The sequence below is a fragment of the Sus scrofa genome, chromosome 9, assembly GCF_000003025.6.
Source record: "Sus scrofa isolate TJ Tabasco breed Duroc chromosome 9, Sscrofa11.1, whole genome shotgun sequence".
NCBI classification, from domain to species: Eukaryota; Metazoa; Chordata; class Mammalia; order Artiodactyla; family Suidae; genus Sus; species Sus scrofa.
In genome coordinates this window covers 123,791,914-123,819,230 of record NC_010451.4, presented here as the reverse complement: position 1 = coordinate 123,819,230, position 27,317 = coordinate 123,791,914, and the positions used below count along the sequence as shown (strand labels likewise).

The following is a 27,317-nucleotide window of genomic DNA, read 5'->3' as shown; positions in this document are numbered from 1 at the left end:
CCATCCACCCAGGCAACCAAGGCTGCTACACCGATTGCTCGTACCATCTCTGCCCAATGTTCAAAGGGACAAGGTCCTACATTTTGCTTTGTAAAAAGTCTCTCTCAATTGTCCCATCCTCTGCATAATCTGCCTTTAGGTTCTCATCACCTCCTACCTAGACCGTTGAAACCATCTCCTGATTGGTTTCCCTGCCTCCACTGTGGTCCCCTGACAGCCCAACCCAGAGCCAGGCTTCTGCAGAAACAATTTCCTTAAATGAAAGTCTAATCATGTCATTCCTTTATGTAATAGCTTTCTAATGCCCTCAGAATGATGTTCTAACTTCTAGCACAGCCTACCTGCTATCAGAGGCCTGGCTGTGCAATCTCATCTCTTGCTATGTCTGCCTCTCAGAACTTTTTTTTCAGCCTTACAGAGTTACATAGAGTTTTCCCCCAAATGCCATAGGATTGTATTCCTTGGTGCCTTGACTTATTCTGGTTGGCCTCTAAGGCTTCTGCTTCTCTTGATATTCAACACCCCTAGTCTTTTCCTCTTGCTTCTTCATCCAACTCTTCCCTCCTCATCTTCGTCCCCAACCAATTGTCAAATACCTAGTCTTCTTTCAAGACTTGGTTTGTGTCACCTCTTCACTGAATCCTTTTGGGCTCTTTCAGGTTGGAGTGGCCTCTCCCTACAATAGACTCCACTATCTCCTAGAGACGTCAGTCAAGTCACCCACAACCCTTTTTTCAATCACCTTAAACACTGGTCTCTCACCTTAGCCTGGGAATTCCTTAAGGACACAGATGGTGCCATTAATATCTATGTCTCCAGTACTAAGCCCATTGACTGGCACAAAACGACCACCTAAAAGGTATTTGTGGGATAACAGAGCATTTTTCCTAGTTGTATGAAATTTCACCTTAAAATAGGTAGCATTCCATGGAAAACGGCACACTGAGATGAGCAACTGCTTTTAAGGCACCACCCTTCAGATGGTGCCAAAGATTTACGCCAAAAAGGATGCAGGATTAGTGTAGGTTTGGGTTTGGAAATATTTTGATGTTTGGGGTTTGTTTTAATTGCATAGATTAAGAAAATACATAGATTTGGATTCAGCTAACGACATGGCAATTGCTATGTGACAAACACCTGGTGAGGGAGGTCAAGCAGAAGGAACAATCCATGGTCCTCGTCCTGCAGGAATTCACAATTTTACAGTCCAGTGGAGGAGCTACACAATATAACCCGGGAGAGTCGCCAAGCGATAAGTGGCACAGAGGCAGGGAGAAATAAGAGCTGGTCGGGAGGATCTAGGAATTCCTTAAAGTGAGTAGGATGTAAGCAGAGATCTGAATAATGGTTAAGAGCTTGGTAGGTGAAACTATGGAAACTAAGATCACAGCCAAGGAGAAGTGTAGAGGTGGAAAAGGCCAAGTGTACTCTGCGAGGAGAGAGCTGCCATCACTTGGGGCACTGGGTACCAGCAAAGGCTGTGATGGGAGTAACTGCCAACAGGCAAAGGTGATTAAGGAAGCTGGGGATTTGGGGTTTGATTATATCAATAATGGGAACATCTGAAGGTTTTAGAGGATTTTCTGATTCATATTTATTTGCTCAAATTGAAATAGTTTTGATTTGGTAAGTTTACTTATAGTTTTTTTTTGTTTTTGTTTTTAAAGAGGCACACTATTCAGTTGTTGATGAAACATTTGGACTGAAGTCTGAGAATGCTTACCGGGAGAGAGAGAAATGTGTTGAAAAAATCGGCAAAGATTTCATCCTCTAGCAGAATTATGAGATTTGTAGAACCAATTACCTCTATATGGGAAGGAAAAAAAAAGAAAAAAGAAAAAACCTCTCATGAAGCAGGATTGCATTTAGGATGAGAAAATGAAGCAACCAAATGTGTCATTTCATATGATAGTCTCAGCATGATGATGGCCTAAAGGGCCATCTAACTCAATTTCTCCCCGTCTTCACGACCCTTCTCTGCAACACCACTCTGCTCAAACACTCCTAGCTATGGGGAGCTCACTGTCTTGCAGGGCTGCTCATTGCATTTATGAAAAGATAAAATAGTTAAGATCTTTCCTATTGTCAACTACCTTCCTTTATCTTCATTCCATTTGTTGAAATTCTGCCTTCTGAAGCTTGACAGAATTTATCTAAACTCTCTTTTAATGGGCAATGCTCCCACATTTATAAAGATATCACAAGCTTCTGGTTACTTCCACCCCCTCTGGCTAGTCACTAAGCAATCCCTCAACAATGCCTCACGAGGCCTCCTTTCTATCTGGTCCCAGTCTGGTGGGGTGGAGTGGCACCCACAACACAAGCATTCCACATGCTTCCCGATGAAGAGCATAAGGCAACCATTGTCATATCCTATGTCCTATTAGCATGGCCGGAAATGGGGTTAGTTAGCTTTGGGCACACACACGGACGCTATGAACTCCACCACCTTTTCTCTACGCAGTCACCTTTTAGAAACCAAGTCAAATTTCAATTTTTTGGTTTGGGCCCAATATTAAAGCCCTGGAGAGCTTTTTTGAGTATGTTGGTAATGTAACATATTTATTATTTCTTTCAAGCTTGATCACTGTGCTGCTCTAGTTAATCCAAGGAGATAAATGTTGACTATCTCAAAGCCAAGCACACAGACCACGGGTGGACTAGGTGACCTACGTTTACTGTAACTCACTGTCTGCTTTTTAGTGGACAATGTTCAACTAGTGAATAGTAAGTGAATTGTTCTAATAATGGCCCAGCGTTTTCCCATGGTGCCTAACGTTTATAATGAAAGGCTTATAAAATGAGAAACCTAAATACTATACACACACTAGTCATCTAGACATCTGGGGAGAATGGTAAGGGACCCTTCACCAGAGGGAGGTTATAATAGCACCAGAAAGCCAAACCATCCCCTCTCTCGCTTTTCCTAATGACGCTTTAGTGGTTATTGTCTTCTTATAAGAGAAACAGAAACCTAGACAATCAAACAGTTATAACAGAGCTGATGCCAGCTCTTGCCCTCTGGTCCACGGACGTCTTTTACTTGCTCTCTAGTGCTGTAAAATTCTGTGTGTTTTTTCTGTCCCCCTTCTCAGCCTTCTGCTCATCTTTTTAGAATTCCCTGATTTATTTCATCTATTCCACATGGATAATTTCAAAATCTATGTTTTCAATCCAGACTTCTTTCTTTGGCTCTGGTTTCAAACATCCAATGAGCTATGGAACACCTCTACATGGACACCTATCAAGCACTTTTATCGCAATGTTTTTGAAGCTGATCTGATCATTTTTCTTCCCAGCCTGCTCCTTTTCCTGCATTCCCAGTCTCAGTTACTGGAGCCACCATCCAATGGTCTAAACCAGAACCCTGAAAACCATCTTTGATTCCTCTCGCTCTCTGTTGCTCTCCCTCTCTCTCAATATTCCCATATGCAATGGAGGGACAGGTGGTTTCGCCTTTTACACGTCTGTGGAACTTATCTTTGCCTCTCCATTCATAAAGTCACTCTCTTATTTCAGGCCCCTGTCAACTCTCATCTAGACTACTGCATCAGTTTCTCCAAATGTTCTCCCTGGCTCTAGTCACTGCCACCACGTTATTGCTAATATCCTTCAGACTCTTCAGCGTCCCTCAAGGTAAAGTCTAAAGTCTTCAGTACAGTATCTGAGGCTTCACCCACACTGGCTTTTGGGTTCCTTTCCAGCCTCACCTGCCACCACTCCTCACCTGCCACCTCCTGTTGACCAGCCAAGAGATTGTTCTTTCCTGAAGGGCTGTGCAGTCCCATATCCAACTTCCGCACCTTTGTTCCACCATTCCTATCACCTGAAATGACCTCGCGACCTCAGTCTGCTTTGCAAATTATTAGTTATCTATCAAGAACTGGTTACATATAACCTTCTTGGTGAGCCAAGAATGGTAGAATTGACCACAACAGTCATGGTCATGTACCCCGTGTCATCATGTACAACCTTCCATCATGACAATGAACAAATCCTTGTTTTCACTCATCCATGCCTCTGCCTTCCTCACCAGACTGAGCTCCGTGAGAGGTGGGACTTTTGTCTTTTCATCTTCCTTCCTCTACACACTGAGATTGTTTGCACAATGTCTAAGTTCTGTAAATGTGGAATGAATTGTTCCTTCAAGAGAAGATCTGTAGTCTCTGGGGCTTTTGTTCATTTGTATGTCATTCACAAAGCCTGGCCTGGATTTGTTGAATAAGATTATTGAAGTGATCTGAGTGCAGAAAAGCAAAGTTTGGAAGAAATTTCTCAAGTGATGGTTTTCTATAGCCACACACTCTGTTGGTGACAAGGGGTTTGACGGGACAGTGCTTGGTATCAACAATCCAGTCTTCATGAAGTATAGGAACAAGCTCTCCACATCCTCCCTTTTCTCATCCTACTATTTCTTCATTCCTATTTTTCCATTCTCACCTCTTCTGCATTCAAACTTCATAATAATCTGAGAAGGTGCTTAGCATTCATTCCACACAACAGTAATACTGATTTGATAACAAAGAAATTGGCAGATAACCCCAAACCTCATGCTAGCCTTCTCTTTGGAGGAAGGCTGGCACATTATGGCCCCATATGCATTTTAATTCTTCCCTCTTAGTTATCCCTCCTAGTTGCCTTAGTTTTCTCATGATTGGGACCTTCTCAGATCCTCAAAGACCTGGTGGCATAAAGTGGGTGATGGCGAGAAGAGAAAGGAAAAAAAAGTCTGTGAACAATGTAAAATCTACATGTCCTGTCCCCAAATGACTCCCTCTTGCTCACTACTGGGAAAGAGGGAAATTTGCCTTATTTCACAGGCTCAAAGCCTCTCTCTCGGAGACTCACCAGCATTGCTCATGTTGCCATGCTCTTCCTGCCACTGTGATTGATTAAGAGCAGAATTAGCCCCCAGTCAACAGAACCCGCCCCTTGTGAATGCACAATGGCCCAGCCTGGAAGGGGTTCCAGATTCTATCAGGAGATGGTCTGTTTGCCTCTGGTACAGGACTCGGTCTAAAGATTTCTTGCTATTGCCTGATTTCCCGGAGTCCCTTGAACACACCAGACTCTTTGCCTACTTATTTTGTGTGCATTGACAGTTCTTCATCATTTTTTGTTTAATTATAAATGTTAAGTTCAAGTTCTCTTTAACTTGATTTTATGCTTTGAGGGAGTAGGCATCTGTTCATTTATTTCTGATATGCCCTTTTGATCTACTATCCTGGAAATGTAGCATGTATTTGACACATGTTTAATGGTTTGACTTGTCTCTCAGATAAGCTGGAAAAATCCAACCTAATATCCATGCTTGATTTTCCAGCCCCTCTCTTCCTTCCCAGGTAATTTCCTCTGGTTGGTTGTGGGTTACTATCCATCAGCTTTGAAAAGAGATTGAATAAACATTAGCTGAATGCCTTCTGTGAGGAAGAATTAGACGAGATGTTTATACTTTCTTCTCACTCAATTCTTAAGCCTACAAAACAGGGATTATCATCACCTCCTTTTCAATGAAAGACAGTAAATGCAACAGTGAGATTAGACCCTGCCTATGTGATTCAAGAGCCCATGTTATTTCACATGTGCCAGTAAATCAAACCTCCCCTTCACGTGAAAAATGTATTCTAATGCCCTTAGAAATAAATTTTAGACAAGAAGACACAAGTAGTTTAGAGACAGTAATTTTAATTATTTTGGTTGTGTTGGTAGATTTAAACCCAAGCATATAAAAATGTTTCTCTCTGCTTAAGTTTTATTCATGCAAATATACTTAAAATGTGTATTTTGTGTATGTTTTTTATTGAATAAAATGCTTAAATTTTGTTTTGCATTTATTTTAAAATCTGACATTAAATTTACAAGAGCCTTCTTAAGTTCTTAGGAGAAGAACTTTCTTTGTTAGCTTTGTAAATCTGCCTTCTTAGGTATTTAAAGTATTTTTAAATCATATTTTCTTCTCCTTCTACTTCTTCTTCTTCTTTTTTTTTGGTTGCGCCCACAGTATGTGGATGTTCCCAGGCCAAGAATCGAACCTGTGCCACAGAACAGTGACCCAAGCCACTGCAGTGACAATGCCAGATCCTTAACCCACTGTACCAAAGAGAATTCCTTAAATCATATTTTCAATTATGATATGAAATGTCTAAGGAATTTTAATTAACAAAATGGGAAAACAGTCTCTGTTTAGTAAATTTTGGTTTGTCAAATTTCATTGAAAAATAATGAGCAAATGAAAGCAATTATAAATAAAATTATGCATAAGTAATTCTATATGCCAAGTTTAAAAGCTTAATATTAATTGATTAAATGTGTACAATACTTATTGGATAGTGACTGCAATATAAGCAACTGCAAACATTTTGTTCCATATTTATTCATGTCCACACATCTAAGTTTAACAGGAAACAGACTTTCATTATGTTTACTAGATGCTTATGTATTTTTCTACCCTCTTCTTCATCCTTCATTTCTTTAAAATCGATACCTCAGTATAAATGGAGGGCCAGTGCCCCTTTCCCAGCCTATGGAAAGATAGTGCCCTCTGGTGGATTGTGGTAAAGATTACACCTTTCACTCCAAAATTCTACTTGTTTTTTTATTTTTGTTTTTTTCCCAGATTTATTTTCAACTGATTTTACATTCCAATGTGATTAGGGTTATTGTCAGAGTGCTCATACCTACTGGGATATGAAGAATACAGAAAGTTCTTTATCACCTAAACGGCAGGCCTGTCTAGTCCACTATTGTTATCTAGCCTCAGTATTAATCCTTTGTGGCTTTGAAGGTGCCTGCTACTATTTATTATTTTACCTCAAAGATACATCTTGTGATGAAGTTCCCTAGTGACCTATTGGGTTAAGGATCCATCCTTGTCACCACTGTGGCTGGAGTCACTGCAGGGGCACAGGTTTGATTCCTGGACTGGGAACTTCCGCACACCATGGGCATGGCCAAAAAAAAAAAAAAAAAAAAAAAAAAAAGGTACATGTTGTAAGACATAATATTTGGAGGCATTCATTTACTACGAGAGATGAGCTCATTAGTATCTCACGGGACCTCACAGGTACTCAGAAATGAGACAGATCTATCAAAAATTGTCTTTGGTATCTCTTCAACTTTTACCTTCCTAGAGAGATAATGCCTTGAAACAGTAATATTTGGGGTTTGCTTTTCTGCCCTTGTATGTAACTTTTTTTCCTAATTAGTAAAAGATATTGCTTCAGTGGGAGTTCCTGTTGTGGTGAAGCAGAAACAAATCAAACTAGTGTCCATGAGAATGCAGGTTTGATCCGTGGCCTAGCTCAGTGGGTTGGGGATCCGGCGTTGCCCTGAGCTGTGGTGTAGGTCACAGACATGGCTCAGATCCCGAGTTGCTGTGGCTGTGGTGTGGGCTGGCAGCTGTAGCTCCGATTCGACCCCTAGCCTGGGAACTTCCATATGCCATGGGTGTGGCTCTAAAAAGCAAAAAAAAAAAAAAAAAAAATCTATATATATATATAGAGAGAGATAGATAGATAGATAGATACACATTGCCTCAGAATGAGGTCAGATTGTACTAGCGAAGAAAAATCAATTATTAGATTAAAAAATTCAAAATATGCTTTTAATATGAAAAAGAGGAGGCCTGAGTAAAGTAGAAAACAGTTTTGCTGAATCACTAGAACAGACTGAAGAGGAAAAACAGATTCTCTATCACCCCCACCTCAGGGCACCAGAGGAGTTTCAACTAGGCCACAGGAAGGAAGAGCTGCAAGGCTGGGCGTGGCCTGCAAAGACACCCAAGGTTCCGGGCAAGAAACAACACGATGGGACCCAGAGGTGACAACCAGGAACAGGGCAGAACCTCCAGGGGAAACATGGACCTCCACGGTCACTGGGAGCAAGGAGAAGCCCTGGCGCTGAACCAGTGCCAGAGGAGGACTGTGTTTCCATGCTGGGGACCACAGCTCATCTCCTGTAGAGAGCAACATCGCTACTTAACCGTCTCACTAGTGCAAGGTGCAGGGCTCCTGTGGAGAGCTGCCACCTCGTCACACACTGGACGTCCCACACGTGCATTCTATCCCAAATTCTGAGACACTGCTGGGTCCCTGTAAACAACACTGGGAAGCACCTCCCTCCTTTACGATACTCAGAATGTTCACAAGCCCCCAAAGCCAGAGAGTAGAGGCCCTTAATCGCCAGAAAACAATTTACCCTGGCTACACCTTAACTTTGGAACAAGAAAATTAACAAGGAAGAATAGGGCCATAACCAAAGGAAAAGGGCAAAGGGGGAAACTGGAAGGATATTCTCTAGAATCCCTGCCTCACCCTTACTCCATCCTAAACACAGATAGATATTTTAGCCATGTCCAGAAGTGAGGAAAGCTTGCCAGCTTCTCCATACTCTGGGATGACAGGGAGAAAAGCAGAAGGAGTGGCATAAACACATTCTTTTGTAGGTCCCCAATAATACTCCCAAGAATTTCACTGCCCTTGACACCCAGCTACAGCATTATGTGACAGGACTAAATGTCTGGCTACCTGAAGCCAGTTTCTTAAGAGTTTTGAGTTTTAGGTGACCATTCAGAACCTACTTCATAGAATAGTTGTGGGATCAGAAAGAAAAGTGTGCAGAATAAACAAGCCACTGGATTTTATTTTGTATGAGAACCAGAAAGCCGTGGGTCTTACTTGGACATTGGTTGAAGTGTGTACAGAGCAAGGGGTTGATCTGTCCAGGTAGAAGAAACTGACAGGCTCTACACTTGGGGAGACGGGGATAGAGAAGTTCTGGAAGCAGAGGAATACTTTTGAGACCTCACTCTGTGCAGACTGCTGCTCTGTTCTACTAGACCCTGCAGAAGAAATGGCCTTTGAGGATGGTGGTGATGGTTTCACCATATATTTATGCCACACTCATCACAATGTATACATTAAATACTTCCAGGTTTTTTTTAATATTAAGTATACCTCAACAAAGCTTAAAAACCTACCCACCTTTCTGTTTGATAAACCATAAGGTAATCAAAAGAAGGACCTCAACAACAGTTCTAGGAGTGCTAGATGGTCAAAATAACAGTTAAGACTTAGTGTGAGTATGGACGTGATTCAGAAAGAGAAAGGATGAGGAGGTGGTTATCACGATGGGTAAATCACTATGCTGTACCAAAGACTGTAAATCACTACGATGGACTAAACATCAGCGACTAGTGGTAGGTATTCTACATGGTGGGCGAGGGATATTTATAAAGATCCAGAGGCAGGATATAGTACGTTTATTTTCACATTCTACAGGGTAGGGGGTGGGGCATGAGGTGTGCAGAGAAGCAGCGAGAACAGATCTGAAGAGAGGTGGTGGTAGGGAGAATCCTTGGGGAGCTGAAAGTGAAGGTCACAGTCACACGCCTCCTGTATTTCACTTGCCTTCTCCCTGCACACTGCCCAGAAAATGGGACTAAAGAAAGCCGAAAGGGGAGAGAGAGGCATACTGGTCCCCGGGGAGTCTGTTGTCTCAGGTGGCACCTCTGGAGGAAGGACACCTGCTCTTCCTCTCTGACGGCTCTTCTTTCCCCAACTTCTCTTCCAGGTGTTCCAGAAGGCACAGGTGACAGGAACCATTCTGGGCTCACCTGGTTCAGGCATCAACGAATGTAGCAATACCACAGAAAGGAGAAGCCATAGATCCAGATCATCACAATGACGAGGGAAGCCACGTGCCAGCAGAAGAAGGTGGTGACAAATATCATATCGTTTTTGTCATCATCCATCCATTTATGGCCGGAGATTGGTCTGAATAGCATAAAGCCGATCTGAATCAGCCAAGAGCCTGTAATCATATACAAAAAGGCCTTCAGTACCCAGAGCTGCAGCATGTTGGGAGCCCACAGCTCTGCAATCACCACCAGCAGCAGCAGGAACAAGGCCTGGATGAGCAGGATGTGACACAGCAGCTCCACGCCTTCTGAGTCCTGCAAGTGAGACACCATCAGGGGCAGAATCAGAAACATGCCCAGAGCTTGGGCGCCTTGCTCCAGAGCAGGTGACCTCTGGGGCAGCAGGTTCTGGCTCACCACATCTACACACCCACTCAGGAAGAAGGTCATGTAGAAAGTGAGGTGCTGCCACTGTTTGTGGTACAAAAAGTTCCTCTGATGATACATCTTGGTGATAAGTACAAATGGCCCACGAATGTTATGCAGTTCTTGGGCCACTAAAATGAAGGTGCTCAGTATCTTCACCAGCCCCACGTAGTGTATTTGCTGCAGCCTCGCCCATCTTCCTTTGCTCCAGGGATGGCGTGGCAGATACTGGACGTGGTAGTTGCATATCAAGGCCCTGGAGATGAGTCGTGTGTGATAAAGTCCATAGAAGAAGAGAGACAGTCCTGGGTACAGATGCCCCTCAAAGCCTCCCATGGAACTGAAGACTGGTCTGACCACAGGCAGAGGCAAGAGGCTCAGGAGTGGCCAGGTCAGGCTCTAGAGTGTGGAGGGGGCTTCTTGAAGTTGACTTATATTCTCTATTCAGCTCACTGCATCCACATACAGGAGGGAAATGGTTTTGGAGAAAACCCAGATTTACGGTGGGGTGGGTGTCATGGGTTCCGTTCTGGTCTTCTGCTCTGGTTCATGGATAGCTAACCAACCATTGCCACATGATGAAATAAGTATATTCTCCAGCCCGATGCCTGGCCATCAGCCCTTCTCGGAGGCTGTGCTCTAGCCCCCTCATTGCCTCTCTTCCCACTCGTCTTTGATGTCATTTATACCTTCCTTCCTTTGCTCCCAAATTCACAGAATGTAAGGAAGAACTTAGAGAAAGTGGGGAGAACATACAATGGAGGATGAACCCCTTATGATTCTTCACATATAACTTCATCCAAATACTAGGCCCAAGTGTGTTCTTCTGGGTATAAACAGTCTAAGAGCCAAAAGTGAACACATACACCCAGTGATGCTGATGTTATTTGAGGAAGGCCAGAAAAGTGTTCACTCTTCTGCTCATCTCCAGACAGAACTGAGGTGTCACCACCTGAGATTCCTTCCTTTGAGTTCCAGTGTTTTTCCAAGTTGTGCAGGCAAATAGGTTCTACTCGGAGGTACTCATGTGAAGTCTCTCGGGGGTGGTGCCTTGCAATAATCATGTCAGTAAACATTCCCAGGTAATTCTTATGCTCATTAAATTTTGAGAATCACTGAGTGATATGTAGTACTGGTTGGAAAGAGGGTCCTATTAAGCTAGTAACCTTCATGTGAATGAACAGTGAAATAATTTCTTTCATGAAATAAGCCTTTATTTAGAGTGTAATTGTCATATAATCCTTCGTGACAGTCAGTCAAGTGCAGGGAATGTTTCAAGTTAATTATGTTTTATATTGATCCTATAGATTTCCATTTTGGTTTATTTGTTTTTTGTTGCTATGATGAATAGACCTTCTCTTTTATTTGATTATTTTTACTGATATAAGAAACTACAATTTTATGCTGATCTTTATATTGATCATCTCATCACATTTACATACTGTTCAAATGATTTTATGTAATTATATTATCTGTAAGTAATGAAAAAATGTCTTTTTAGGTATTTTTTGTCTTTTCTTTTTTCCTTTTTTTTTTTTTTTTTTTTTTTTTTTTTTTTTTTTTTTTTAGGGCTGTGTACCCATAGCATATAGAGGTTCCCAGGCTAGGGGTCTAATTGGAGCTACAGCTGCTGGCCTACACCACAGCCACAGCAATGCCAGATCCAAGCTGCGCCTGCGAGCTACACTACAGCTCACAGCAATGCCGGATCCTCAATCCACTGAGTGAGGCCAGGGATCGAACCTGCAACCTCATGGTTCCTAGTCAGATTCGCTTCCACTGCACCATGACAGGAACTCCAATTTTCTGTCTTTCCTAATTGCCTTTTCTAATTGAATTGGCATGGTAGAAATCTACTGTTGTTTTGATTATGAAAGCTTCCCTCTTCTGGGAAGTGTCCTCTCAGACCATCTGGGTTAAGTGGGAGCTGTTGTCTTTTAATAAATTCTGCTTTCCTAGCCACAGATCAGCTAAGGGATGGGCACCTGACATAGCTAGACCAATCTAAGCCCTTCACCAGATGAGCCCTCTTTTCCCAGACTGGCTGTAAGACCCAAGCTCCAAGCCCTGCCCCAGCTTCCTTCCACCATCTCAGCTGCAACAAAACTCTAATATGCCCAGATCATAGATTTACATTTAAAGGAACCACCCCAGAAACACCAGTGCCTGAATCTATTTCACTTCAATTCAACAAAGCTGTATTAACCAGCCATAATTAGCCAGACACTATACTAAAAGCTGGTATTACAACGATAAATAAGACATGGCACCTGCCTTCAAGGAACTCCGAGATAGTACACTGCCACTCCAAGTGTGGTCCATAGGCTACCAGTGTCAGCATCACCACAGAGCCAGTTACAAACGTAGACTCCCAGGCCCTATGTCAGACCTGCTAAATCTGAAGCTGTGTTTTGTCAAGATTTCCAGGTGATTTGTATGCATATAAAGTTTGAGAAGCCCTGATCTAGCAGAAAGGACCCAGCTAAAGCCATTGTGAAGTAAGTTTTAAGATGCTGGAATAAACCAAGTGTGGTGGGAACATCCAGGAGGATATGGTTCATTCTGAGGGAGGCGTAGCCATTTGCACCAAAGTTGAACTGGCCAACAATTTGGGGATGAGGAGAAATGAGAGTAGGCAAGAGCATTCATTTGCGGGAAAGGGTGTGAATAAAGCTGTGAATGTGCATGGTGTGTGGGGGTGAGGGTAGGCCATGCGCAGACTGGACAGACTGGAACAAAGCCCTGTGAAGAGCTCCTAATTCTCACCCTACTGGAGATGGCGCTGTCCAGCCTATAGGTGCTGGGTTCTCCTTTGCATGCCCTTGTTGTTAGCACTCGGTACTGGGAGCCAATCAGTGTGTGGACAAGGACCTGGCCTTCAGTGACCCCTTGGGGATGAGGGGCTGATGTTTGCAGACAGCAAAGGATGCCGAGTCTCAGATCTCATGCCAGGCCACCTGGTCCCTGGCAACAACTCTGTAGAACGACCTTGGTAAAAAGTAGAGGCACAGATTCCCACGGATTCTCACAAGCTCCTGAGCCCAAACAACCTCTGGGGAGAGAGCTTCTCCCTTATGCAGCTTATAAGAGAAGCTGACTCTGGAGAAAGTTGAGAAAGTAACGACACATAATGGAAAGAGACTGAGGCAGAGTCTGTAGGCTGGGTCCAGCCCCAGCTGGGCCCCTAGCTGTGTGACTATAAGGAGGTCTCCAAGCCTCAGCTGTAAAATAAAGAAGATGGACCAAATGACTTTCAGGGCCCTTCCAACCCTGATAGCCTGTGATTTTTGCATCTTCCAGTTTTAGCAAAGTCTGCCATTCTCGCCTTTTTCAAACTACTTAGGTTCTTTTGGAATTCACTATCCAGTGGCAAAATATAACATTCTTCCTAGGGACTGGATCTCTACACAACTACCAAGGGCATCTGGATTATATTTTCCATCAGGGTTATATTTAGAGGAAAAAATACAGATAGATTAGTTATGAAACATATTGAGTATCTACTATGTGCTTTGTTTGGCAATGGAGTTGTAGAATGCTCAGTTCTGGTCAAAAACGTTGTCGTATATATTTGGATAAATACGACACATGTTAGTAAAGAAGAAAGCAATATATAATTCCAAAATAGAAGTATTCTATTAATGATTATTGTTAATATTTCACAGTGCTAAACATTTTATGGGAATTAGCTTGTTTATTCCAGTGAAATCTATGAGGTAGTAAGTCACTGAGTATGTCTTTGCCTTTAAAGGCAAATAACAGAGAATTCTGATACTGCTAGCTTAAGCTTTAAGAAATTTATGCTCTCACCTAACAAGAACTCCAGAGCAAGTATAGCTCCAGAGCTCATTAATACAGTGGCTGAATGAAATCACCAAGGGTCTAGTTTTTCTCTCTGCCATTCTCAATGGCCTTATCCTCAGATTAGCAACCGTCATGGTTTTAAGATGCTGCCACACTTCCAGGTACCATATCCTCATAGAATGTCCAGAAGCAGAAAAGACAGCTCGGTTTTATATACGTATACATAGAATACTTGTTTATAATGGGGAAGGACCTTACCAGGAGAACTAGAGCAGGCTTCCCCTGACACCTTGCCTGGGTCTGGATTTCATGCCCACACCTACACCCACCACCAGCAATTTACTTTATTCCTCCCTGCACTAGTGGCTGGCCCTCAGGCTCACCTCCCCTGATACACAGGAGAGGGAAGAGGGTAGTGAGTGAAAGAGAAGGGGATTATTCTATAGGAAGAAAGAAGAGGCAAGTGACTGTTGAGGCAAAAAAAAAAAAAAATCCATTTTACATTTTAAGAAATGGAAAATTTGAGAATTAAGAATGACTTGTTCAAGGTCAGACAATTTGTAAGAAGCAAAACTAGGATCCAAAACAGGGCCCATACCCTGACACATTCCAAGTTAGGTCAATGTCACCTGCCTCCTGTAGAGCACCTGGCTTTCTGACCTCAGCCTTCAGCCAGGTACTTGCTCTGGGATCAGAGGCTTCTTGCCCCCTCAAGTTGAGGCTGTGATACAGGTGTTATTTGCTCTCCTATTTATCTTTTTTATTTCTCTTCTTTCTCCACCCTCTAACATCATGCTTACGTGCTTTTAGAATAAACCTCCATCTACTCTCCACAGGAGACTGAATTTTCCTCCTCAGTATAAGACAGGTCTCTTTTCTTTCACCTCTTCCTCAGCCTCACCGCTGCCTAGAAATCAGCCCTAAAACCAGGAAATATTCAGAATAAGTAAAGGCTCAGACTTTGGACTCTGACAAGCTCAAGTTTCAGTTCTAGCTCTGCCACTTACTAGCCATGTGACTTCAGGCAAATGACTGAACCTCTCAAAGCCTCAGACTCTATAAAATGAGGATGTTTACTACATGGGGTTATGGTAAGAAGTGAATGAGAGCTCAGCGCAGCCCTCAGTAAATGGGAGTTATTGTTCTTAATTAATATAATAAAAATGAAAACTCATGTTATCACAGTTGATGGAGTTTTCTCCACAGTATCTGATCTGACCCTCCTAACAGCTGGGTTAGGGGACGGATGTTGAGGTGATGTGGAGGAGACGGAGTCTCAGAGTTTGACAGCCCTGTCGCGTTCAAATTCTTCGATTACATCCTATGGTAATTCTTGGGGTGCTACTCCCCCACTATGTGTGTCAGCTCTCCCTCCTTGTTGCAGAGTATCTGCTTTGGGTTGGATGGTGCCTGCCTCCTACCATCAAAGTCATATGTTGAAGGCCTAACCTCCAGTACCTCAGAATGTAACCTTATTTTCAAACAGGAGTATTGTAAATGAAATTGTATAAGTGAACACAAGATCATATTGAAACAAGGTGGGCCCTTAATCCACTGTGACTGCTGCCCTTATAAAAAGAAATTTAAACCCAAACACACACTTAAGGAGAATGCCATGTGAAGTGAAGGCAGACCAGGGTGATACTTCTACAAAGCAAGGGACAACAAAAATGGTCAGTAAAACACCAGAAGCTAGGGGAGAGGTATGGACCAGACTCCCCCTCACAGCTTTAGCAGGATCCAATCCTACTGACACCTTATCTTGGACTCCTCACCTCCAGAACTGGAAGACCATGCATTTCTGTTGTTTAGGACACTTCATTTGTGGTACTTTGTTACAGCAGCTCTAGCAAACTGATACAGTTGCCTTGGGTGGGTGGCTACCCCATTTCCCTGGGGCTCCTTTTCCTTTGGAAGTTTCATTTGCTTCTCTGGTTACTCTGCAAGTTTCACTAGTCCAGCGCTAACTACATTTTTTTTTTTTTTGGTCTTTTTAGGGCTAACTACATTTTATGTTAATTTCATGGCTCAAGATTCTTGCACCCCCTAAACTTGAGTAGTATGAATTCAGAGTCCTCTGCGTCTCAGTTTTGCCTTGTTTTATTTTCCATCTGAGCTCTTAGAACAGCTTCCTTTCTCTTTTCTGAGCGGTTGGGAAGAGTTTGTTTATCTCCCTTACACCGAAAGGCCACATGTCCAAACCTAGCCTTTATATAGACATCTGTGTTTTAGTTCCCCCAATGACTGAGCCCAAGTCCATTCTGCTGGCATGACAACTACAGCTGGTAGGGCTTTTATCTGGTCCAGCCCCCCTGCCTGCCTCTGGATCAACTCATTAGCCTGGCATTTATCTCTTACAGTTTACATTTTATCACCTGGGGATTTGGGATTTCTTCTTTAGATCTTGGATACAAATTATTCATCTTGTTCTGCTATTTCTTATTTTATCCAGCATGTCTTTTCCTATGGATGTGGGATGGGGATTAAATCAGTCTGCTATGCTGCAGAAAATGGAGTAGTTATTAAAGAGCAGCCTGTTTTCTAAAGGGAGTAGGGGTGTTTGAGCTGGGGCAGTTCTCATAGGGGTGGGCACTTTGCTTTCTTCTCAGGGCATGGGGGCTCTGATCCAGTCAGGTTGCTGTGTGCATGTGGGTGGGAGGGGGGAGGTTCCACAGTCTGGAAGGAGCCTCCTCTAGGGGCTGAGGTTGTTCCCACAGGAGGGCTCTGAGTGGAACCCTCCTCCCCGACGAGTTCATTCCTGTCGGAGCCTTCAATACTCATGAGAAACTGGAGAACATTGCTGGACTGCACCTGAATCCCAACCCACCTGAAAAGGATTTTGCTTTCTCTTCTCCTTGGGAGGATAGACATAAGGGACCCACAGACAGAAAATCCTAACTACTTAAGTAAGGGTTAGACCATTAGAAATATCACATTAACCCCCTAGCCTGTGTTAATGATTGTAATTAACTCTCATTAGAATTAGCTCTATCATTAGCAATATTTCCACCGTGAACTAAAGATCTTCAAGCTGATGAGGTGAGGGAAGCAGCAGAGGGTCTGTTACTTTTCAGGCTTTCTGAGAACCTGACATTCCCCTCTGGGGTTTGATTCAGCAATCCATCTGCTTCTAAGAGATTCAGCACCATGATGCTTCAGCCAGCTAGTGAGTCAGCCTAAGGTGGACCACAACAGCCTCGTGTCATATCATGCTGAAAATCAGACAGGCCTGAATGCACCTCTGAGAGAGGAAAGTTACTCGAATTCTCCATCGAGAGAAATGAGAGCTTTGACACTGGTCAGAAAAATTGTAGTTATTAGGGTCATTCTAATAACCCGGGGGCATCAAAATAACTCATCTTCTTTGAAAAGATATAAGAATGCATGTTTGGTTATTTGAACATCAGACAAGACAGGACAGAGCCCTTTTGCCTGGCTTACTGCAGATGTAAAAAAGTATACAGAAATGGTCTCCCACTTTCTGACAGGAGCCACGTCACTCCCTTCTGAAATGAAAACAGAACTGGCTCCAGCCGCAGTGAACCAGAGTGTGCTCATCATCCACCAGGACCATCTCTCTTCTCCAAGATCCCCTTGGCTAGGGCAGTCCCAGAGACCTGTTAAACAGCATTTCTCCAAAAGGGGAGAGACATGGAAAGGGATCTTCTGCTGATCCAGCAATGATGTCCCCGCCCCTTCAGCTTCTAAGGGGAACAGAGGCGCCAGCCTCTGGTGCTGCAGCCCAGTCAAGTAAAGAGACTGCCACAGCCTCGTCCCTGCTCCCACCTGCAGGGGCTTTGGAAGGAGGCCCATTCTGAGCTGCCAGGAACTGTGTGTGACAGTTCAGACACCAGTCGTCTACATATGGGCCCAAGACCATTCAATCCTATCCTCCTGTCTGTTCTTTCCGAGGTGTTGCTCAGAAGGAGAGGTTGTATCCACTCCCAGCCAAACCCCAAGTCTCAGGCTCTTCCCAATTCCTGGGATCTCCCTCAAGCCTGGGCTGCTGCCAACTCCTTCACTTTCTAAAGCTCAAAGGGTCTATCCTGACCCCTTCCACTTCCATTGTTTAAGCATCACCAGGAGGAGTCTGCACTTTCAGGACAAAAAGAGAGCCCGCCACCCTCCAGAGAGGCAAGGGGGAACCAAACTTCAGGAACCCAGATGCCTATTTGCCACCCTGGCAGTGCAGTCAGGAAGATACCTTTCACTCCTCTTGATGAGTTTCCATCTCTTGTCCCAGCAGAGAAAAGGGGACTTTTACCACAGCAGAGACACATACATACAGCCAAGTTAAAAGTCCCACAGGGTCTTCCTGATACACAGAAACACAAACTTCAAGTTCAGTTTTGGTGGCTCACTCTATTGTACTAGGAAGTGACCATGACCTTGAGATCTGGCCTTTCTGCTAGTTCTCTGCAGTTAACGATGTTTATACAAATAAATTACTTTTTAGTGAGAATAAAGTTTATTTTCCATCAAAGTGCCCAGGAAATGGGAATTAAAGCAAGATTTTTCCACCAGTTTAAAAAATAATTTTAGACATAAATATTGCAAAAATATATTGAAATACCTCTGCTACTTTTAATAAGGTATGGTGAATACAATTTTGTATTTTTATGGCTCAGTTATTTACCTTGTTGTGCCATCATATAGGAAGGAACACCATGAGGCAGGGGGTGAGACACAGAGGGGGCACTGTGATTACACTTGACCCCAAATCTTTAAAATCATTTAAGTTTTGTTTTGCTGGTCAGCTTTTTTTCTCTCAGGTGACTGGCTAGTTCTCATCTGTTGTCAATATGTCAATTTTTCTTCAATTAATATGCTGTTTCTAAACTGTGACCTCGTAAATGAATCAGGAAGATAAACTTATTCATACTGCTTATAAAAGGAGAGCAAACTGGCATCGAATGAAGTTTCTAGGTACAAGTTGGTATGATTGCCACTTGCTTGAACTTTCGAATGTTGATTTGAGCTGAAGTGTTTTTTTTGTTTTTTGTTTTTTCGAGGTAAAGTTTTTAAGGGTGTGTTTCTCTTGGATCTTCTCTATATTCTGGATACTTGAGCTTTCCTATTTATAATGTTCCAAAAGTGAGTGAGGTATAACTACAGATATTATTCTCAGAGATTCCACTCTAACTCCATGCATAAAAATATGGACTTGAGCACTTTTTCATTTTTTTTCCCTTTCTGGGTGCCCTCCCTCTCTTGGCTGATAGTGCCCTGTCCCCTTCTCTTTAAGCATTCATGCCAGCAGCATACTGTAATGAAATAAAATTGGCTTTTGAAGTTGGACCAGCCAGCTGAATTTCTAATTTTTCTTACAACATAAACTTGGAAAGTTACAGAGCTGCTCCGAACTTCAACCACCTAATTTAAGAGTGATAATTCTTTGTAGCTGTGAAAACTGAAAGTGGTAATGCCTGTGAAAGTATTTTCTAAAAATGTTGTCATTATCCACTGTAATCTTCTCACATGTCCTTGCTGCTAAGGATTATTCAGAATTATTCTGCAACCAACACTGGTAGGCTCTATAGTTTTTTTTTTTCTCCTCATTTAATCTCCACCAACCCCCCCTAATTTATGTTAAGAATAATGCTAATTTTACCCCCATTTTGAGAATGGGGAAACTGATGCTTAGAAAGTCTAATTATCTCAAGTTCATGCAGTTAATAAGTGCTAAGAGTTATGGTTTAAGCTCAGGCAAGAGGATTCCAGAACCCAGCTATGAGTCTCCATACAATGGAGCAGAATTCAGATATTTTGGCTAGTGGGGGTCAGGGAAAGAGGAGTGGTGAATCAGGGGAGCAGATTAGCAAAGGCCCCTCAGATCACACCCCAGTAAGTGGCTGTCTCTCCATCATTCTCTATTCAGGCCCAGAGGCAGCCCTGGCTCTGCATTCCCAGGGCCAGCTTTCAAAGTCCCACTTCAAGAATAATTCCAACTCCAGGGCTTCCTATCATGGCTCAGTGGTAATGAACCTGACTAGTATCCATGAGGATGCGGGTTTGATCCCTAGCACTGCTCAGTGGGTCAAGGACCGGGCACTGCCGTGAGCTATGGTGTAGGTCGCAGATGCAGCTCAGATCCCATGTTGCTGTGGCTGGGATGTAGGCTGGCAGCCATAGCTCTGATTCGATCCCTAGCCTGGGAACTTCCATATGCCATGGGTGTGGCCTTAAAAAGACATAAAAAATAAAAATAAAAAAAAGAATAATTCAAACTCCCTTCCAGGTAGACAGGTCAGACACGCCTCCCTCAGGGGTGATGTTGGATTGCTTGGCTGGCCTATGCAGCTGGCACCACAGCTTTTCTGTACTGGAGTGGGGCAAACAAGGCTAGTTCACACGGAAACACATCTGGTGTCTCCATCATCCCAGCCGGTTGTTGATGATCTAATAAAAAGCTATGGTTCTATAGAGTTTTTACAGCTCTGAGCTTCTGAGAGAGCCCAAAGTCACTGCTTTACAAACACTTTCTTTGCCTGCTCTTTCCTTCTAGCGATGCACCTGCCCAATCTCTCTATGCGAAAAGCCCCAGGATCAGAAAGGATATCGAGTCATAACCTAATAAACAAATAGTCTAAAGAATTCCAAAATGACTGAAGTCTCCTGTGAGAGCTTTCCTTATAACTTGGACCACGTGAACAAAAGAGGATTGCTAAAGAGGGCAATTTGGGGCTAAGTGCGGTTTAACGAGGTGGAGCTGTCACATTTGGGGCAAAAAGTATTGCTCTTTCTCTCTCATGGTTCTCCATTTACTCCATCATTTATTGAAGATGGAGGTTCAGACCCAGGTTCAGCTGGGACCAAAGGCTGGTGCAGGCCCCTGGGCCACACTGCCTCTTGGACTCACCCTCATCACTCATTCCCTGGATAACCAGACTGTGCCAACCATACCTGGTCAGAATCTCAATGTAATATGTGAAAGATAAAAAATCCTACCTGGAGTTCCCTTTGCGGCTCAGTGGGTTATGAACCCAACCTAGTGTCTGTGAGGATGGGGGTTCAATCCCTGCCCTCACTCAGTGGGTTAAGGATCTGGCATTGCCACAAGCTGTGGCATAGGTCTCCGATGAGGCTCTGATTGGGTGTTGCTGTGGCTGGGGTGTAGGCTGTCAGCTGCAGCTCTGATTCGACCCCTGGCTTGGGAACTTCCATATGCTGCAAGTGCAGCCATAAAAAGGAAAAAGAAAAAGAAAAAGAAAAATCCTACCTCTAAAATACCCAGCTGGGTCACTGTTTTCTCACCCTGATTCATGAAAGGAAGAACCATTGTTAAGGCATGTTGGCCCCTGCCTGAGAAACCAGAGCCTGCTGATATCAGTGCCAGGCTTTCTGTAGAAACAGCAAGCTGATACCAGTGCCAGGCTTTCTGTAGAAACAGTCTATTTTAAAATTAGCATCAAATGCACTCACTCAGGACCTCTCCTCCCGCCCCTCCTTAAATCCCTAGTGAGTTTCTATTTCCCATTAATCTTTATCCCCAGAATTTTATTCCCAGGATGGGCCTAACTCAGGAAGAAACTGAAGGTTGGATGAGCATAAAGATACGTGCTTCTCCTTAGGTTGTCTGCAGCAGAGCTGCAACCTGCCCAACTTCAACACTTGGAATAGAAGCATAGCACATAATCTGAGAAATACAATTAATGCTATATTGCCGCTATGTCCCTGACTGCTCAAGATCTCTGGCTTCATATAGATTCATCAGACTCAAAATAAATGCCACAGTCTGGCATTCAAGGGCTCCTGTCAGCGGTGTCTCCAGGTGACCCTAGTCAAGCCTGGCTGTTCCCCCCAAAGTCCTCGGTGTGGCAGGCAGCAACCCCCACCCCAAATGTTCTCCATTTTGGTGCCTTGGCTCATATTTGAAACACCCTCTCACTTCCATCTTCTGCCTCTATCTCCATTTCTTTTAAGACTCACTAGACTCTAAGAAGCCCTTTCAGACCAGACCAGCCCCTATGTCTACATTTCTTTCTTTCTTTTTCTTTTTCTTTTTTTTTTTTTTTTGCCACATCCACAGAATGTGGAAGTTCCTGGGCCACAGCAGCAATCAGAGCCGCAGGAGTAACAATGCTGGATCCTTAACCCGCTGAGCCCCCAGGGAATGCCTACATTTCTTTTTATTAGCATATTTTCAGTAGACCAACATTTACTGAGCATCTCGTGTGGGTCATCAAGCCCTTCTCTGGCCAACCTTTTTTCAGAGCCCTTTCTGTGCTAGGCGCTGGGATAATTGCTTTGCATATCACCCTCCTGCTCTGCTCCTATTTACAGGAGGTTTCCTCAAAGAGGTTGTTTATACTCATGTCTCAATGTCTGTCCTCTCATGTTCTTTTGAACCAACTTCAAACAGACTCTTTGCCACACTTCTCCACTGAAATTGTTCTTTTCAAGCCACTAATGATTCCCATGCTGCTAAAGCCAATGATCACTGTTCAATCCTCTTCTTCATTGACCTTTCAACAGGATTTGACATAAACAACTGACTCTATCATACCCTCTTGCAATGAGTAAGTTTTATTTGAGAAGTTAGATAATATTCCAAAAAATTATCTATTTTTTTCCTATTTTACCTTATGAAATGAAGGCTGAATACACACACACACACACACACACACACACTGCTAAAATTACAAAACTTGTGTCACTTGCAATTGTAATCTGATATAAGTGTGCCCACTGAAATAACTGGTGCTGCTAGCAAGGTATATTTTCCCCCAAATGGTAACTTTTGATAGAATTATGAACAAAGAAAAACAGTTTTCCTCTGATTTAAATGATTAAATGTTAAGTGTCTATTAAGCTGTACTAAGAATGTTTTGTAAAGTGGAAATAGAGTCTAGCCTCTAGTGATGTATGTCAATTATTTCTCAATAAAGCTGAAAAAAATTGAAAGTCTAGCCTCAGATAATTCAAATATTTATCTTTTTTTTTTTCACTTACGTGAATGCTTGGCAGGACATTAAAAGTTGTATGGGACATGAGATCATTCTTTTTGTGTGACGCTGTCCAATACATTGTAGGATATCAAACTGTCCTGGCTCCTGTCTGCGAAATGCCAGTAGCACCCCCAGTGACTGTAAGAAGTGCCCCTTAAGATTTCCACAGTGACCCTTCAGGGGACACAATTCTCCATGGTCTCCTGCATATCCGCACAGCTCATGAGCAGAGATGCTGGCTAGCTTTATTCTAGACCCTCTTTTCAAGGATGTCTATGTAGCGGGCAGCTTTGGAATATACATATGGTGTCCATCTCAGAGTAAAGGACAGGCACTCTGTTTTTTTTTTTTTTTTTTGGTCTTTTTGCCTTTTCTAGGGCCACTCTTGTGGCATACGGAGGTTCCCAGGCTAGGGGTCTAATTGGAGCTGTAGCCACCGGCCTACACCAGAGCCACAGCAACGCAGGATCTGAGCCGCGTCTGCAACCTACACCACAGCTCATGGCAACGCTGGATCCTTAACCCACTGAGCAAGGGCAGGGATAGAACCTGCAACCTCATGGTTCCTAGTCAGATTTGTTAACCACTGCGTCAGGACAGGAACTCCCAGGACAGCCATTCTTATTGCCCGTTACAAAAGCTTCAGGTTTTCTCAGCTTGGGGTTCCCTTCTTGTCATACAACTCGTGCGTGGGCAGGCATCTCTGGCCCTCTTCACATTGCCTTTGGGAACTGAGACTCAGCACAGAATGGGGCAGGAAAAGGCAGCTATTCTGGCTGCTGCTAATGTTGAGTAGTAGGGTCTTTGGTCTGTGACCCCAGGAACTCATGTCTTCTGCCAGCAATCATGAGGCTGTGAAAGGCTGATCTTACATAGGGTAAAACTCAGATCCTTCACAGTTCCTGAAATCACTCCACTGAAAATCATTAAAACTATATGCTATCGCCCAAACCTATTCAAGTTCTGACTTCTCCCTGTACTCCAGACTTTTACAGCCAATTCCCATCAATACTCAAATGTCCAAGCCACATGTAAAAGAATGAAATTAGAACACCTCCTAACACCATACACAAAAATAAACTCAAAATGGATTAAAGACATAGATATAAGACCAGATACTATAACACTCTTAGAGAAAAACATAGGCCAAACACTCTCTGACATAAATGACAGCAACAACATCTCAGATCCACCCCTTAGAGTAATGACAGTAAAAACAAAAATAAACAAATGGGACTTACTTAAACTTCAAAGTTTCTGCACAGCAAAGGAAACCCTAAACAAAACGAAAAGACAACCCATAGAATGGGAGAAAGTATTTTCCAATGAAGCGACTGACAAGGGACTCATCTCCAAAATTTATAAATACCTCCTGCAGCTCAATACCAAAAAAATAAACAACCCCATCAAAAAATGGGCAGAAGATCTACACAGACACTTCTCCAAAGAAGACATACAGATGGCCAAAAAACACATGAAAAGATGTTTAGCATCACTCGTCATTAGAGAAATGCAAATCAAAACCACTACGAAGTACCACCTTACACCAGCCAGATTGGCCATCATCAAAAAGTCTACAAACAATAAGTGCTGGAGAGGGTGTGGAGAAAAAGGAACCCTAGTACACTGTTGGTTGGATTGTAAACTGGTACAACCACTGTGGAAAACAATATGGAGATTCCTCAGAAAACTAAAAATAGAACTACCATTTGATCCAGCAATTCCACTCCTGGGCATCTATCCAGAGAAAACCGTGACTCAAAAAGACACATGTACTCCAATGTTCACTGTAGCACTATTTGCAATAGCCAAGACATGGAAACAACCTAAATGTCCATCAACAGAGGAGTGGATAAAGAAGAAGTGGTACATGCACACAATGGAATATTACTCAGCCATTAAAAGGAAATAAATAACAGCGTTTTTGGCAACATGGTTGGACCTAGAAATTATCATGCTAAGTGAAGTCAGTCAGACAATGAGACACCAACATCAGACATCTGCATGACTCACCAGCTCATGTCACTTCTTTCAGATCTCTGGTCAAGTGTCACCATCATCACTTACATGTGGAATCTGAAAAAAGGACACAATGAACTTCTTTGCAGAAAAGATACTGACTCACAGACTTTGAAAAACTTATGGTCTCCAAAGGAGACAGTTTGGGGGGTGGGAGACGCACTGGGGGTATGGGATGGAGATGATATAAAATTGGATTGTGATAATCATTGTACAACAATAAATGTAATAAAGTCATCAAATAATTAAAAACACTATCAATAAATATGGAATCCTAAATAAATAAATAAAATAAAATAAAAAAGAGCTTTAGAAATAATAAATATGAGTAAACAAAAATGAAAAAAACTCAAATGTTCAATAACTTGAATATCAAGGGAAGTAAAAGCTCTTTGCTTGATGGAAGATAAGAAAGGGAATATATATATATGTATGACTGGGTCATTTTGCTGTATAGCAGAAATTGGCACAACATTGTAAATCAACTATATTTTAATTTTAAAAAAAGCTCTTTGCTTAAAAAAAATATACTCAAATGTCCAACAGGCATCTCAAACTTAAAGTGCCCCAAATAAACACCTTATCTTTCCCCAAATCTTTTTCTTCAGGATTCTAGTCATATCAATAAAATGCAAATTCATCTTTTCAGTTCCTCAGGCTAAAAATCTTGGTGTTGGGCTTTGTTTTGTTTTGACCCTTTTTTGTTCTCTTATACCACATGTCTAATCAATTTCTCAATCCTCTCAACAGTACCTCCAAAAGTCATACAAACTCTGACCATTTCTTACCATTTTCACCTCTCTCATCCGTCCACACCATGTCAACTCCCATTTGGATAAGTGCCACTGTCTTCACTGGTACCTTCCCCAGCTATCTGCATGACTCACTAGCTCATGTCACTTCTTTCAGATCTCTGCTCAGATGTCACCATCATCACACAGATCAATGATGATGCTATTTTAAATAGCAATGCCTTGCAGGCCTGGCAAATCCTATTTCCTCTCTCTGCTTTATTTTCTCTCTAGACTTTACCAGCATCTAATATATGCATACATCATCTGCTTGCCTTTTATTAGCTATTTCCTCCTGCTAAAATGTAATTATTTGTTGAATGAAGGAATCAATCCATATAATCTTCACAACTGACCCTTTATAATTCCAAAAGTAAAATTTGCAATAGTTGCTAGAAATGAACTGCTCATAACACACATGGAAGGGCAAGATTTAATGCCATGAAACAATTAACAAACAAAACCTGAAACCAGGAAGCCTGAGTTCAGATCCTAGTGATGTTGTTGGCCAGCCCTATACTACTGAGGAAGATCATAACATTTGTTAAACAGGTGTTAAGAGTACATGTCCTGCCTGTTCCACGGGTTGCAGTGATTGTCAAAATTAGTAAGATATCCAAGAAAGGTCTGCAAACTGTATCACACTGAGAGAATTTGTTTTGTGTTTTTTGTTTTTTTTTTACCTTTAAAACATATCACATTTTTCACTCCCATTGTAATAGTTACAGCCTATATAATCTTTTTTTTTTCATTTTATTTTTGTTGTTGTTGTTGTTTTTGATTTTGGGGGGGCAGTACCCAAGGCACATGGACATTCCCAGGCTAGGGGTTCAATGGAAGCTATAGCTGCCAGCCTACACCACAGCCACAGCAACTTCAGATCCAAGCCTCATCTGCAAACTACACCACAGCTCATAGCAATGCCAGACCCTTAACCCACTGAACAAGGCCAGGGATCAAACCCACAACCTCAAGGTTCCTGGTTGGATTCATTTCTGCTGCACCACGACGGGAACTCCACAGCCTATATAATCTTGATGGCCAAGCACGCCTGTGCTTTCTTGTATACCTTGTCTCCGGCAATTCTGTCTGTATTAAATGCCTTTACCCAACACATGCCATTTGTTCTGGCTCAGATCCCCTTCTACAAAGGCTCCGGGTCCTGAGATGCAATTTCTTTCCTGTTTCCCCATATTCCATTGGAATGCTGTTGTAGGGCTTTTCAGGGTGTGCCTGTTATTTTTTTTTTTTTTTCTTTTTGGGCCACACTCACTGTATAAGGACATTCTTAGGCTGGGGATCAAATCCAAGCTGCAGCTCTGACCTCTACCACAGCTGCAGCAATGCCAGATCCTTGACCCACTGCATCAGGCCAGGGATCAAACCTGAACTGCTAAAGTGACAATGCCAGATCTTCCACCTGCTGCACACAGAAGAAACTCCAGAATGTGTCCATTATTAAAGGTATCGCTCTTCCTTAGCAGCTCCTAGATTGCAGGTACTGGGCCTATTCACCTTTGTGACTCCCACAACTCCTAACATGCTCTGGTTATAACACAGACTCTAGTTGTAGAACAAGGTAGACATGGGCAAGCTGGAGGCAATTTATGCTTTCTTATTGACATCCTCTGCAAAAAAACTCATTTTCCAATCTCTTGTCAACCTCAATTTCTTATATGGACTAGAGCTGGG

General features: G+C 42.7%; 1 protein-coding gene across 1 annotated transcript in view; it reads right to left on the bottom strand.

Annotated features, from left to right (window-relative positions):
• Positions 1 to 27,317, bottom strand: part of RGSL1 (regulator of G protein signaling like 1) — a 115,684-nt gene that overhangs the window by 59,870 nt on the left and 28,497 nt on the right. Inside the window, exon 2 of the mRNA XM_021063761.1 lies at positions 1,724 to 1,806. The gene's annotated coding sequence lies outside the window, so the exon portion shown is untranslated. The remainder of the gene's footprint in view (positions 1 to 1,723; positions 1,807 to 27,317) is intronic.